The sequence below is a fragment of the Bos grunniens genome, chromosome 10 (assembly GCF_055505025.1).
Source record: "Bos grunniens cultivar Pamir isolate PY7600 chromosome 10, Bosgru_T2T1.0, whole genome shotgun sequence".
In the NCBI taxonomy this organism is placed as follows: domain Eukaryota; kingdom Metazoa; phylum Chordata; class Mammalia; order Artiodactyla; family Bovidae; genus Bos; species Bos grunniens.
Window position 1 is genome coordinate 95751022 of NC_141174.1, and position 15989 is coordinate 95767010.

A 15989-nucleotide genomic window follows, 5' to 3' on the forward strand; every position below is an offset into this window, starting at 1 on the left:
TTTAAACTTTAAAATAAGACAACCCATCTATAGGCTGTCTATAAGAAATCTACTTACAACATAAAAACAAATAGGTTAAAAGTAAATAACAAAGGTAGGCCATACAATTACTAACCATGAGAAAGCTGGAGTGGCTGTATTGGATCATATTCAAATAAAATAATGTCCTTCGAACAAAGAATATTATCACAGACAAAAAGATATTTCAGAGTGATAAAGGGAACAATTTGTCAAGAAAACATAACAATTCAAGTGTGTAGGCCCACAATAACATAGCTTCCAAACACAGGAAACAAAAACTTTGGGAACTTCAAGGAATAGACAAAGTTAAAATTATTGTTGAAGAGTTTAATACTTCTTTCTCGATAATGAACAGATGAAGTAGAAAATGAATCAGCATATAGACAGGTTTGTAATACTCTCAACTGATTTGACCTCGTTGACATTTATGGCACATTCCACCCAACAGTAGAGTACACATTCTTTTCAAATGAACATAGAATATTCAAGTAGTACATATTCTGGGCATTAAAACAAGTCTCACTGAATTTAAAAGGATCAAGATGACACAAAGCATATTCTCTGCTCACTAGAATTAAACTTAAAATCAGTAACAGAAGGATATGTGACCGCAAAACCTAAATACTTGAAAATCAGGCAGCATATTTCTAAATAAGATGTCAAAGAAGAAATCACAAGAGAACCTGGAAATATTTTGAACAGAATGAAAATGAAAGCCCATACATCAACACTTATACACACGTTGTAGCAGTACATTAAGGGGAATCTGTAGTATTAAATTTTCTGAGGAAAAAGAAAGGTCTAAAATCAGTGCTCTACATTTCTACCTTAAGAAACTGAAAAAAAGGGCAAGTTAAACCCAAAATAAGCAGAAGAAAGGAAATAAGTTGAGAAATCAATGAAATAAACAGGAAATGGGCAAAGAATAGAGAAAATCAGAACTAAAAGTTCGTTCTTTGAAAAGATCAGGAATGAAGCATTTAAAAGAAGATATTGACTGGTAGGTTCATTGATGTTTCTCAGTCTTGGCTGTGCATTATAATCACCCAGGGAAAACTTAAAATAAGCCCCAATCCTGGGCTGCACTTCTGAGCCATCACATTAGATCTCTGGGAACCTAGATATCAGTATGGATTTAGAGTTTCCAAGTGATTCCAGTATGCAGCCCAGTTTGAGAGCCACTGCTGAGAGATCTATCACTCTCCAGCCTGATGACTCGAGGCTACCTCTCCATTCCTCTAGGCTTCTGGGTTTTGTAAAATAGAGGCTTGGAACAGAGCTTTTCTGGATAGTTCTAGCTCTACAATCACTAAATCTATACCAAGGCTACTGAAAGTATATATCCCCAGAGGAATGTAGAAATATAATTTGAGAAATGACCCGGAAAGGATGGTGGTGGGTTAGTCACTAAGTCGTGTCTGACTCATGTGACCCCATAGACACAGGCAGTAGCCTACCAGGTCGATGGCATTTCCCAGGCAAGAATACAGGAGTGGGTTGCCATTTCCTTCTCCAGGGGCTCTTCCCTGACCCAGGGATCGAACCTGGGTCTCCAGCATTTCAGGTGAATTCTTTACCAATTCTTCCCACCAGGGAAGCCCAGATGGGCCACCCTCTATGTCAGCCACCTGGTTCATGGGTTACATCCTAAGGATGGTGATCACTTCTGATGTTTCAAGGCTTATGTAGAGTTGGTGTAAATATTGGCTCCCTCTTCTCAGGTATCCCAGCCAAGGGCTGGAAAGTATGCTTTGTGCCCTGATGCCAGCTTCTGATCCCTGGCAATGATGGCCTGTGGGTGGGTTTATTTAAACCCTCAAACAAAACATAATGACTGTATTTGGACTTGGGGTTATTTTGAGGTTCTGGGAACTCCTTCCTCTGACAGTGAAGGCAAATTCTGGAGCTAGAGGAAGTAAAGAGCTGCCTAGGCTGATCATGTGAAGCTGAGTATTCAAATTGCAATCTGCTGGGTTCAATTGGTTGCAACACACTAAGAAAGTGCTATTTGAAATGAGCCATTTGCAGGTGTGTTATTTTGAACTGTCTCCAAAAAAAAAAAATATGGTAAGGTCCTGACTCCCAGTTCTTCTGTATGTGATCTTATGGGGAAATAGGGTCTCTGCAGATGCAATTAGTTAAGAGTAGGTCATTACTGGAGTAAGGTGGGCCCTTAATCCAATACGACTGATGTTCTTATAAGAAAACAGTGAAAAAATAAGAGAACACTACGTGGAAACAGGCAGAGCTGGACGTATGAAGTTGGAAACCACGTTAGAAAAACCAATACACAGGGGGTGTATGCCTGTGCAGAGAGCCAGGTGAAAATTGCCCTTGGCCATCGCGGGCTCTCTTTTAATGAAAAAGGCATCAAAGAAATGCTTTAGCCTTTTGAATGTAATTGACTGTTCAGCAGTATTTAAATCCTCAAGACAGGCCAGTCAGTGAAATGGAACATTTCATACTTTTCTAAGGTGAATCCCTGCCATCAATTCATCTATGTTTAAAATATTGAAGTTTGCTTCTTGGGCCTTGTTGACAATCTGTTGACAAAGTTATTTACCATGTGTCAAGAAGTATGCTAAGTGCTAGGGGTACGGAGCGGAGAAGACAATGGCATCCCACTCCAGTACTCTTGCCTGGAAAATCCCATGGATGGAGGAGCCTGGAAGGCTGCAGTCCATGGGGTCGCTGAGGGTCGGACACGACTGAGTGACTTCATTTCACTTTTCACTTTCATGCATTGGAGAAGGAAATGGCAACCTACTCCAGTGTTCTTGCCTGGAGAATCCCAGGGACGGGGGAGCCTGGTGGGCTGCTGTCTATGGGGTCACACAGAGTCGGACACGACTGAAGCAGCAGCAGCAGCAGGGGTACGGAGATCAAAGGGGAACACTATGGACCCTGGTTCTTCCCTCATAGAGTTCACTCTTGTGAGAAACACAGGGGTGAAATGCAATATTTATTACGAATAAAAAACTAAAAGAGTGTGAGCATGGAAAGAAAAACCACAGACAAGTTCAGAGTGCCATGTCAGCATGTAATGGGAAATCTGACTGGTGGTGGTATGCTGGTAAATGTTAACACTTGCTGTCCAAAAAACCACTCATGGTTTGTAGCCTTTGGCCAAATACTCCCACCACGATGGATTTCAAGCCTATCCCTGTCACCAGGGAAAAGGTGGGATGGGATGCACAATAGCAGATCATTACATTCTACTTGTATGTAGAGAATGCCTCAAGAGGGTCATAGTAAATGTAACACGAAATTAGGATGGCAAGAGTTCCAAGTGTTTATTGCATTGATTTTTAATATAATTTATCTAATTGTGTTTACATAATTCAATTTTTAATCATGGCTGTTTAATATCCAGCTTGCAAAACTCCATCTCTCACAAGTGGGAACACGCTTGGAGCCAGGGGTTTAAGGAAGGCTTTCCTGAGGAGGTGACACGGAACCTGAAAGATGAACTGGAATTAGCAAAATTAGCCGTACAGAAGGGGTGCGGACACCCTCCCCAGGCAGGAGCATTAGCATTAGGACTAAAGAGGGCCTGGCATACTTGAGAAACGACAGCAAAGAAGTGAGGGAAAATGTGGAAAAGCGAGGTTAAAGAGAAAGACAGGGACCTAATTATGCAGAACCTTGTAGCCCATGGAGAGGATTTTGGACTTTATCCTGATCACAGTGGGAAACATTGAAGGTTTAAGCAGGAAAGTGACAATCAGATTTTACTATTTAAAATATTATTCTTCTCTGAAAGTGAAAGTTGTGTCAGTCGTGTCTGACTGTTTGCGACCCCATGGACTGTAGTCCATGGAATTCTCCAGGCCAGAATACTGGAGTGGGTAGCCTTTCCCTTCTCCAGGGGATCTTTCCAACCCAGGGACTGAACCCAGGTCTCCCGCATTATAGGCGGATTCTTTACCAGCTGAGCCATGCATGAGGTAAAGGATTTAAAAGTGGATAAAAGACAAGAAAAGCACAAGCAACAAAAGAAAAGCATAAACAAATTAGTCTTCATCAAAATTAACAACTTTTGTAGATCAAAGGAGGCTACTAAAAGAGTAAAAAGACAACCCACAGAATGGAGAAAATACTCAACAGTCATCTTAGTGGTAAAGAATCTGCCTGCAATGCAGGAGACTGGGGTTCCATCCCTGGGTGGATAAGATCCCTTGGAGGAGGAAATGGCAATGCACTCCTGTATTCTTGCCTGGAGAATCCATGGATGGAGGAGTCTGGTGGACTACAGTCCATGGGCACACAAGAGAGTCAGACAGGACTTAGTGACTGAACACCAACATAGATCTGATAAAGGTCTACTATCTAGAATATATAAAGGACTCTCACAGCTCAACAGCAAGAAACCAAACAGGCCAAGAGAAAATGGGAAATATCTTGAATAGACATTTCCCCAAAGAAGATACACAAATGGCCACAAGACATGACAAGATGCTGAGTGCCATTCATCACTAGGGAAATATAAATCGAAGCTGAGGGGAGATGCCACTTCACAATCCTTAGGATGGCTATACTTAAAACAAATAGAAAAGAACGTGTGTGATGAAGATGTGGAGTAATTGGAACCCTCCAATTTCTGGTGGGAATGTAAAATTGTGCAGCCACTATCGAAAAATTTTGGCAGTACCCCAGTAAGCTAAACATAGATTACCATATGACCCAGCAAATCCACTCAGCAATACATATCCTCCCCCCAAATTGAAAACAGATGTTATAATGCACACTTGTACTAAGTGTTCATAGCAATACTATTCATGATAGTCAAACGTAGAAACAATCCAAACGTCCCTCAAGGAATGAATGGTTAAGCAAAATGCGGCATATGCACACACTTGAATTTATTTGGCTGTGAAAGGGAACACGTACTGATGTGTGCTGCAACACAGATGGGCCTTGAAAACATCACGCTGAATGAGAGAAGCCAGATGCAGAAAGCCACATACTGTATGATTTCATTTATATGAAATATCCAGAATAGACAAATTCATAGGCAGTAGATTAGTGGTTTTCAGGAGCCAAGGGTAGGGGAGAATAAGAACTGTTGCTTAATGAGGCTGGGGTTTCTTTAGGGGTGAGGGTGATGAAAACATGTTTTCATCATGAAACATATGAAAACACTTGGAAACCCCTAAAAATATAGGTCAAAGTAATGATGATGCTTGCACAACTTTGTGCTAAATGCCACCAAACTTACACTTTGGTTAAAACACTAAATTTTATATTGATGCGAACTTTACCACAATGAGTAAAAAATTGGAAGCAAGAACCCTGTTAGAAAACATTTGGTTAGAAGAATCCCTGGGAGTCCAGGGTTAGGACTCAGGGCTTCCACTGCTGGGGGGCTGGGTTTGATCTCTGGTTGTGGAACTAAGAACCCACAAAAAAAGGGAAATTTTGATTGGTAGAATTAGGGGGACTTGGACGTGAGAGGAGTGGGTCAACACGATGTCCTGGTTTTTGATCAGTCTTAACTGCAGGAGTGGTGATGCCATTTAGCAAAATAGGAAATCTCGAAGTGTGAAATGGAAAGATCCTGAATTCCCTTTGGGGAATGTTGAGACCGAAATGCCAGAGATAATCCTAGCAGAATTTCAGGAAGGCAGTTGGCCCCTGGGATGTCTTCCTTCGGCTTGTCCCCTACATCTCCAGCTATCTGTTGCGCCTCCAGGTTTCCTGTCCATGTGTCAGAAAAGAAGATGTAGAGGAGTGGGTGCTGGAAGATAGGGGAGAAGGCATTCCTCGAAACTCCCAGCTCGTCTCACATCGATCAGACGAGGGTCACATGGGCACGCTTGCTGCAAGGGGATGTAGAGAGGAATTGTGCTGGGCACGTTGCCATGCCTTAACAAAACCGTAATTCTGTTTTTGAGGAAGAAACTGGAATGGATATCAAGTGGGCAAATATCAGAGTCCACCATACGGTGTAACTAATGTCATGAGCAGTTCCGGCAGGAGTTGGACAGGAAGGCTGGGAAATAAATGGCAGCCCACTCCAGTGTTCTTGCCTGGAGAATCCCAGGGATGGGGCAGCCTGGTGGGCTGCCGTCTATGGGGTCGCACAGAGTCGGACAGGACTGAAGTGACTTAGCAGCAGTAGCAGAGATTCAGTATCCTCTGAACTTGTCCCTGAGGCTCAGTGATTGCCATTCCTTTCATCTTTCCTCAGAGCTCATTTATATCTTTCAAAGCTTAATCATTCTAGTAACTTTTCCGCGAGTCACTGTGACTTTCCAGCATCTCCCGGGAGCCCAGATTTGGTCACCCTTCTGGTAAAGGAAAAAGCGTGAGTAGAAAGCAGCCTCCCTCCCAGCATGTGGAGCCAGGAAGGTTTCTCAGTCTCCCATGGTTTAGAGAAACATTCATGCTCCCCTCATACTTCAGTTAGAATTTTCATTGTTTGGCCTTTGCTCAAGTTAAGTGAAATTGCTCAGTCGTGTCTGACTCTTTGCGACCCCGTGGACTGTAACCTACCAGCCTCTCCGTCCATGGGATTCTCCAGGCAAGAATACTGGAGTGGGCTGCCATTTCCTTCTCCAGGGGATCTTCCTGACCCAGGGATTGAACCTGGGTCTCCTGCCTTGCAGGCAGACGCTTTAACCTCTGAGCCACTAGGGAAGCCCCTCTTTGGCCTTTGCTCAAAGAGGGGAACATTTAAGGAATGAAACTTTCTGCTCTTCATGAGTAAGCCTAATCTAAAACAAATTTAAAGTTACAAAAAAAAAAAACAAAAAAAACAACCCATGCCATTTAAAAAACGTCAACCCACACAGCATGACTGAGTTGTTGCACTTCACTTTTAATGTGTGAATACCCTTGGAAGCCTCGGGACTGAAATGTCTGATAGTATTCCAGCCGTGTGAACTCAGTGGCAGTGAAGGGAAGCAGGTCCTGGCTCCTGGAAGTAAGTCTACACTTGAGAATTACTGCTGGCGTGAGTCATGTCATTTTCCTTTACTTGCTTCAAGGGACCAGCAAGTTTCATGTTTGCTCTGAGACTCTAGGAGAGAATATCACCTTTCTTTCCTGTACCACAAGGCTCTGTTGCCTCATTTATAAAACATACAACCGTTCCGTAGGTAATTCCACTTGTAAGCATGAAATTCCACTCTGTGTTATTTTTTTTTTCTCTTTGTTGTTTTAAGGAAATAAAATTTAGAAAGTAAAAAATTAAAATGGCAGACTGTGGTATGGCATCCTGGAAAGAGCTCTGCTTTGGGAATGAGAACACTGTGGTTCTTGTCATGGATCTCCTGACATATCTGGGCAACCTCCACTTTTCTGGGTTTCTATTTCCCTCATCTGGCAAAAAAAAAAAAAATGGGGGGAGGGTTGTTGGGAAGAGTTTAATGGCTAATCCTCAAGGTCTCTTCAAGCTTTAATATGCTGTGATTTTTATTATGTAAGCCAAGGTGTTGGGTAGATATAGTATTAAATTTTTCTTCCAGCTGCAAATATGGGGAAATTACTTATTTTGGATTATTTAGATTTTTTTCATAGTCAATGATTTAGAAATAAACAGCCATTGGTTAAATGGCTTAACAACATCAGGGATAGCATCTTTTTCCAGCCAGTTTTCTAGAGGTATAATTGACATGGAGGAGACTCAGCGTAATTTAAATATACAATATGATAAATTTTTACATTTGTATATATCCATGAAACCACAATTCTCGCAATAGTGAACATGTCTGTCACCCTCCAAAGTTTACTCCTTCCTTTGTTTTATCCCTTCTTCCTGTCTGTCTCCACATTCTTCTGTTCTGTTCTATTCACTCAGTTATGTCCAACTCTTTACAACTCCATGGACTGCAGCAGTCCAGGCTTCCCTGTCCATCACCAAATCCCAGAGCATGCTCAAACTCATGTCCATCAAGTTGGTGATGCCATTCAACCATCTCATCCTCTGTTGTCCCCTTCTCCTCCCCCAGCATCAGGGTCTTTTCCAGTAAGTCAACTCTTCGTATCAGATGGCCAAAATATTGGAGCTTCAGTTTCAGCATCAGTCCTTCCAATGAATTATCAGGGTTGATTTCCTTTAGGATGGACTGGTTTGATCTCCTTGTTATCCAGGGGACTGTCAAAAGTCTTCTCCAACACCACAGTTCAAAAGCATCAATTCTGCCGCACTCACCTCTCACATCTGTACATGACTACTGGAAAAACCATAGCTTTGAATAGATGGACCTTTGTTGGCAAAGTAGTGTCTCTGCTTTTTAATATGCTGCCTAGGTTGGTCATCAGTTTTCTTCCAAGGAGCAAGTGTCTTTTAATTTCATGGCTACAGTCACCATCTGCAGTGGGCCCCCCAAAATAAAACCTCTCACTCTTTCCATTGTTTCTTCATCTATTTGCCATGAAGTGATGGGACCAGATATGATGATCTTAGTTTTCTGAATGTTGAGTTTTAAGCCAGCCTTTCACTCTCTTCTTTCATCTTTATCAAGAGGCTCTTTAATTCTTCTTTGGTTTCTGCCATGAAGGTGATGTCATCTGCATATCTGAGGTTATTGATATTTCTCCCAGCAATCTTGATTTCAGCTGTGCTTCTTCCAGCCCAGCGTTTCTCATGATGTACTCTGCATATAAGTTAAGTAAGCAGGGTGACAATATACAGCCTTGAGGTACTCCTTTCCTGATTTTGAACCAGCCTGTTGTTCCATGTCCCCACATTCCTCACACGACCATTAACCTGCTTTCTGTCACTATAGATTAATTTGTATTTTCTCAAATTTTATATAAATAGAATCAACAGTATGGACTCCTTTCCTCTGAATTCTTTCACTCAGCGTAATTATTTTAAGGTCCATTCTGAAGTGGGGTGGGGTGCCATTTCCTTCTCTAGGGGATCTTCTGTTTCCAACATGGTTCCACCATTTTAACTTCTTACCAGTCAGTATGAGAGTTCCCATTCTTCATCCTTCATCCAACACTTGGTATGATAATTTTTAAAAAAATCTTCACCATTCTAATGGGTTTACCGTGGTATCACATTGTGTTTTCACTTTGTATTTCCCTAACATTGTTCCCTTTCTGTGTTTGTTTCCTTGTGTTTTCCTAGTGAAGCATCGTCCAAAATGTTGCCCATTCTTGATTGGACTTTTGTTTCCTTTTTATCAGGTTTTAAAAGTTCTCTGTGTGTTCTGGAAACAAATCTTTTATAAGATATGTTATTTGCAAATGTTTTCTCCCAGTTTTTGGCTTACCTGTTCATTCTCTTTGTGTTGTTCAAAAAGCAGACTTTTTTATTTTTAAAAGTATTTATTTATTCATTCTGGCTGTGCCAGTTCTTAGTTGCGGCACTCTGGATCTTATAGGATCTTTGTTGCGGCATGCAAACTCTTATTTGTGGCATTTGGGATCCAGTTCCCTGATCAGGGAATGAACCTTGGCCCCCCTGCATTGGAAGCATGCAGTCTTAGCCACTGGACCAAGAGGGAAGTCCCCAGACGTATTTTATTTTCATAAGATTCAATTTATAAATTATTTCTTTTATGAATAATGCTTTTACTGTAGTATCTAGAAACCTTTGTGTAACCCAAAGTCACCATGAGTTTCTATACTTTCTTCTAGAAGTTTTTTTTTTTTTTAATGTAGTTTTAGGTTTTACATTTACGTCTACTATCTATTTTGAGTTAATTGTGTGTATAGTATGAGGTAGGGTTCAGGGGTAAAGAATTCGCCTGCAGTGCTGGAGACACAGAAGACGTGGGTTCGATCCCTGGGTTAGGAAGATCCCCTGGAGGAGAAAGTGGCAACCCACTCCAGTAATCTTGCCTAAAGAATCTCATGGACCGTGAAAACTGGTGGGCTATAACCCAAAGGGTTGCAAAGAGTCAGACGTGATGAGCGCACACACACAAGGCTCAGACTCCACTTTTTCTTCTTGCATATGGATATTTAGTTATTCTGGTGTTATCTTTCTATACTGAACTGCTTTTGGAATTTTGTGAAAAATAAGTTATTGATATAGGTATGGACTTATTTTTGGTCTCTCCATTCAGTTTCATTCATCTATTTATCTAACTGTGTTATTATCATCCTGTCTCAATTATGGTAGGTTTGTAACCTCTTGAAAGCGAATAATTTAATTTCAACAAATTTTTTCAAAGATGGTTGTCTAGTTTTGGTCTTTTGTACTACAATATGAATTTTAGAATCAGTTTGTCAATTTCTACAAAAAAAAGCTTGCTAGGATTTTGGTTGAGATTCATCAAATCTACAGTTTGGGAAGGAATGGCATTGTAGTAATAACTGAGTTTTCAGACCCATAAACACAATTGATCTGTCCATTTATTTGTAACTTATGAATTTTCTTTTAATAATATGTATAGTATATAGATGTTGAACACTTCCATTAGATTTATCTTTAAATATTTTAAATATTTTGTGCTATAGTAATTGGTATTGTTTTTTACACTTTCAATATTTGATTGTCCATTGTTAGTATATAGAAATAAAATTGATTTTTATAGATTATGCATGTATCTTGCAACCTTGCCAAACTCACCTTTTTATTTTAGTAGCTTTCTTATAGATTACACAGTTTTCTGTGTATGTATGTAAATAGTTTTATTTCTTTCTTTCCAAGCTGAATGCCTTTTCTTTCTTTTTGTTTTTTCCATAAAAACAAATGCTTTTATTTGTTTACTTTTGCCTGATCGCACTGCCATCAATGGCAGTGTTGAAAAGAACTGTTGAGAGAGGTCATCTTTGTCCTGTTTCTGATCTTAGGAAGACACTAGTCAGTCTTCCATCAAGTATGATGTTATCTGTACATTTTTGTAAATGTCTTTTGTCAGGTTAAGGAAAATTCCTTTTATTCCTAGTTTGCAGATAATTTATATAAGGAATGGATGCTGAGTTTTTAAAAAATGTTTTCTTCATTTATTGAGATGATCACATAAAGTTGCTTGGGTTTTAGTTTGTTTATTTGGTGAATTACATTGACAGTTTTCAAATGTTAAACCAATGTTGCATTTCTAATGTCTGTTTAAAATTTTTGCATACATATTTATGGGGTATATTACACTGTAGTTTTCTTTTCTTGTAATGTCTTTATCTGGTTTTAATCTCAGGGTTATGTGCCCATATAAACTGAATTAGGAAACATTTTCCTCATCTTCAATTTTGGGGGGAGATTTTCTGTGGGGTCAGTTGTGTTAGAATTATAATAGAGTTCTCTAGGATTAATATTCCTTAAGTGTTTGGTAGAGTTTATGAGCAAAGTCATGTGGACCAAGTTTAACTATAAACTCAATTTCTTTAACAGATACAGAGCTAGTCAGATTATTTCTTTTTGTGTGTGTTTTTTGTAGGTCTTTCAAAGGATTTTTCCCTTTCATCTATCATACTTATTGACATAAACTTATTCATAATACTCCACTGTTACCCTTTTAAGATTTGTAGATCTGTGGCAATTTTACTTTTACTATTCCTGACATTGCTAATTTTTGTCTTTCTTTTTTAACTAATAAGGATTGTTAATTACATATATTAATCTTCCCAGAGGACTGGCTTTTTATTTCTTCAATCTTTTTTTTTTTTCTGTTTTCTATGTCACTGATTTCTGCGCTAAAATTTATTATTTCCTTTCTTCTGTTTATCTTGGGTCTCACTGGCTCTTTTCTAGTTGTTATTTTTTTTTTCAAGATAGAAGGTTAGATCACTAATTTGAAAGTACTTAAAAATCTTTTTTGCTAAAATAGTGCTATAACTTTCCGCCAAGTTGCATCCCATCAAACTTGATATACTTTTTTTTTTTTAGTTCCAACTAATTTCTAATTTCCCTTTTTATTTCCTTTATTACAGTTATTTTGAGAAGTGTTTAATTTCCAAATATTTAGGGATTTTTCAGAGATCTTTCTGTTATTAATTTCTAATTTGATTCCATGTGGTCAGGCAACATATCATAATTCACTTTTTTTCCCTGGCCTTACACAATTTTCTTACATGCTGTGTTGATCAATATTTGGCTGAAACTCAAGGAAAACTCTCTGCAGACTGCTGGATTTCTGTCTTGGTAGCTCCCTCTACTCCAGTACCCCATCCTGCAAACCTAGCTGCCCTTGTCCCCTCAGATTCTTCCTCTATCTTTTTAACTCAGGAAGGCCACTAGCTCTGCCTGGGTCCCTCCTTCCTGTCCCACAACCTGGAAACCCTTGTCAAGGCAGAAATCTGGAGCAATCATAGAGCTCATGTTTTTTTCCTCTCAGCTTCTTATATATCACTGTTTTTCATTGCCTTGAAATCTGTCACTTCGTATATTTTGTCCTCTTTTATGTCCATTTCAGGTAGAAGGGTAAACCTGATCCCTGTCACTCCATCTCAGCCAGATGCAGAGGTTTTGAGGGGAGAGCTAGCTAGCATCTCAAGCTTTTTCTTGAAACGTCTCCCTCTTGCTTGGTCTAATGATTGCAAAATGACTGCTCTATCACTAAGCATTATCTTTACATTTAAGGCAGGATTTAGTGCCAGCCATGCCTGTTCATTTCATTACAAATACAAGTATCTTCCCAGAAGTTCCCTAGCAAACCTACCCTTATATCTCATTGGCCATAATGAGGTCATCTTTATCTGTGAATCTGAGAAAGCAGGAAACGGCACTGTCATGACTGGCTTAAGCTAGGTATGATTTATCAGTAGACTATTGCCTCCCTGAAAGAGCTGGAGAAGGAAAGAGAGAGAAATATTGGATGTTGGATAGATACGCAGCAGGTTGTAGCACTGAGGCAACTACCAGTGTCTTCTGCAGAAAGTAAGATCAGCATGACTGCCCTGCACATAACCCACAGAGACTTTCCTGACAATTGGCTGCTTTCCAGCCTTTCTACAGCTCATTTAAAAAAAAGCTTCTGTGTCCTGGGGACGAGGGATAACATTCCAGTGCTCTCTGAAGGATACCTCTTACCTTCAAGAGGTCTTTGAAGCTCTAAAGTATTAAACCAAGGAGAAATCATCAATTGAATGCTAATTGTTCAAACCTCTGTGTTGAGACTTTCTGTTACTTGCTTCTAAATAAGTTAAAATTGCAAGTGCACATACCATCTGAGTGATGCCTACTTCACTAACTTCAAAGGTGACCTTGGAAGATTTCTTACAGCCCATCTGAGGAGACATTGCTTTGTTTATCCTGAAGGTTTGGCTCAGAGGTGATCAGTGAGAAAAGAGACCTAGTTAGTTCCTTCCCAGCAGTCATGGCAAGTTTCAGACAAATCAATGGAGCAGTTCACAAGCCTGCAAGCCTGACTTTTAGAGCAAGGAGACATTTTATTTGGTCAAGGGGGCATCCTTCTGTGGAAATGCTTGGGTTTTCATGTTTCGTCATTGGCAGAGCCTCCGGGCACTTAAGTGTTAACTTCATAGACATAGAAAAGCAATTATTTTTACACCAACATTTTAAGTCCTAAGATTGACTTACAGGTGTCAGGAAAAAAGGAAAGTAGTCTTACCTTTACCTAGTGAAGACATACTTGATCTGCTTCACAATTGAATCAGGTAAAGATACTTATTGAGTGAAGACAGGCAAATAGTCTCTCTTCCCTGAATACTCAAACTAATTCCCCATGGGGCTTAACATTTTTTTGGTTCATGAAACAAATGGATAAGTTTTCAACAGACCTTCCTGCTTTGGCCAGTCTGGCTGAGAAAGATTCTTGAGTCTGTAGCACCCTAAGATTTGAGTGGTTAAGCATGAACTCCACAATTGAGCAGGCTCTGTGGAAGCAAGGCCTGGAAGGGGTATCTGGCTTGGGAGAAGATTGGAAGAGAGAGGTCTGGTTCAGAGGATAGTACTCAGCTGAAGGAAGGAAACGTGGCATCCGAGGAGAATTAACAGGCAGATTCATGTTGATGTATAGCAGAAGCCAACACACTGTAAAGCAAGTATCCTCCAATTAAAAAAAAAAAGTCAAATCAAATAAAATATAGTGTATATGGGGGAAAAATAGGCACTCCATTGAATAGTACGTCTTATATTAATTAGTAAGGATTGGCTAAATTAGTGACAGACAAGCCCCAAACTCAAAGGCTTTATACAACAAAAGTTTATTTCTCTCTCATGCCAGGCCCTTTGTAGGCCCAGGCATTTCTCTAGGATAGTTGTCCTCTGCACGGGGACTGAGTTGTCCAGGCTGCTTCTATCTTTTGGACCTTCCATCACACGATTGCCTCAGTAGGGCAAGAAAAAGCCTGGAAAGTCACACACGGGCGATTCCCTGTCTCAGCCTGGAAATGGTGTGTGCCATTACAGTGGCCGTCACAACTAGTCACATGGCCCTCTTCAACTTCAAGGAACACAAAAGCTGAGAAGTGCAGCCTTCCACAGGCCTGGATTACAAAAGGAATCAGATATTGGTAGATAGGCTGATGTCCACTCTAATTGGAGAACTTCTCTTAGGGAACTGTTCTGTGCCAAGTTGTCCCTCAGTTTAGAATTTCTTCCCAGAAAGGGCTTGGGGCAGCTTTATGGTTGGAAGAGGTGTCAGGGACTTATTTTGAAACTGCATTTATATAGCCAGAAACAGTTATATGGATCTAATATTTATTTTGGGCAACTTTGGAGGATGCTGGTGAGAGCTGTGAGTGAGCAAAATCCCCCAGTCCCACCTCTTTCCCTCTCCTGTGTCTTGTCACTCACAGTGCCCGAGCTGAGGCAGTGAGCGCGTACACACTGGCTACCATTCAAACCCCCTCAAAGGGCAGGTCACCCATGGGCCCTCCTGGGCAGGGAGGCCCGCGGAAGTCGTGCAGGCCACCCATGAGACCCTGGCTCTCACAACAAGGCGCCTCAGTCTGTGCTGCTACCTCCTCTCAACTTCTGTTTCTTCAAACGTCAGCTCCACACATTGCCATCCCAGTAAGTGCAGGTCCTCAGGAAAGGCCACCGGAAAAGGGCAATCAATAGACTAGATGACTGCTGCGCCGCTTGGAGCTCATCTCCTGCTTGGAGTGGGTCTGTGCGTGTGTGTCGGAAAGAGCAGGAGAGCGGAGAGCAGCACTTAGGCAGTTTTCTCAGCAGGAAAAGACAGCTGAGCACTCACCCCAATCAATGAGCTGGGAGGCGGGCAGACAGGAAGACACACAGCCGGGTGATTCGAGCCCCCCCACGCTGGGAGGCTCTTTTCAGTCTAGGAGCCCGGAACAGCCTCACTGCCCTCGGGGTGGTGTCTTGGCGGGTTTCCGACCCTTCCAGATTTGGTCACCAGACGGTGGTGCTTTGCCTTGTCCTCTCCTGGCTCAGTCTGCCTTGCACACAGAACTGTGATATTTTATGGGTCTACTGAAGGGAAATGAAGACCAAATAAACGTGTCCTTCGTGTTCCTTTTGTGCTAGTCCCCACACAAGCAGATCTTCCTTCCTCTACGTTCACTCAACCGGGCAAGCCTCTCTGGTTATCATGCCCGATCTTGGAAATTTCTCCTTAAATGTTCCTGTCTTCGTGCTTCAGCAGCACGGATGCTAAAATTGGAAGGATACAGAGAAAATTAGCATGGCCTCTGGGCAAGGATGACAGACAAATTTGTGAAGTCCTCCATATTTTTTCAGTTAAAGGATACACAAAATAATTAAATGTTAAAATATGGTATCAAAAGCAGTTATCATGAGGGGAAAAGAGTACAAATCAGAGTATTTTTAATGCTTTTGAAATTAGGAGTTCAGCAACTTAAAAACAATCATATATATGTGTGTGTGTATATATAGAGAGAGAGACAGAGAGACTGCTATACAAAAAACCTCATGTTTTTTTGTATAGCAAAAAAAAAAAACTGCAAAAAAAAAAAACTGCAACCTAAAAATCTATAATAGATACACACACACACACAAAAAGGAATCTAAATACAACGCTCAAAATAGTCATCAAATCACAGGAGAAGAGAATAAATGTTCCTGCCTCAGTTTCATTCCCTGAGCGAAATCTCTGTTATTCTGAAACCTATTCTGGCAA

At 40.7% G+C, this 15989-nt stretch overlaps 1 non-coding gene across 1 annotated transcript; it reads left to right on the forward strand.

The window, feature by feature from the left end:
- Positions 1–15482: 15482 nt before the first annotated feature.
- On the forward strand, positions 15483–15585 carry LOC147365439 (U6 spliceosomal RNA). The gene has a single exon (XR_015135658.1). It is a non-coding gene; the product is annotated as a U6 spliceosomal RNA (small nuclear RNA).
- Positions 15586–15989: the final 404 nt, after the last annotated feature.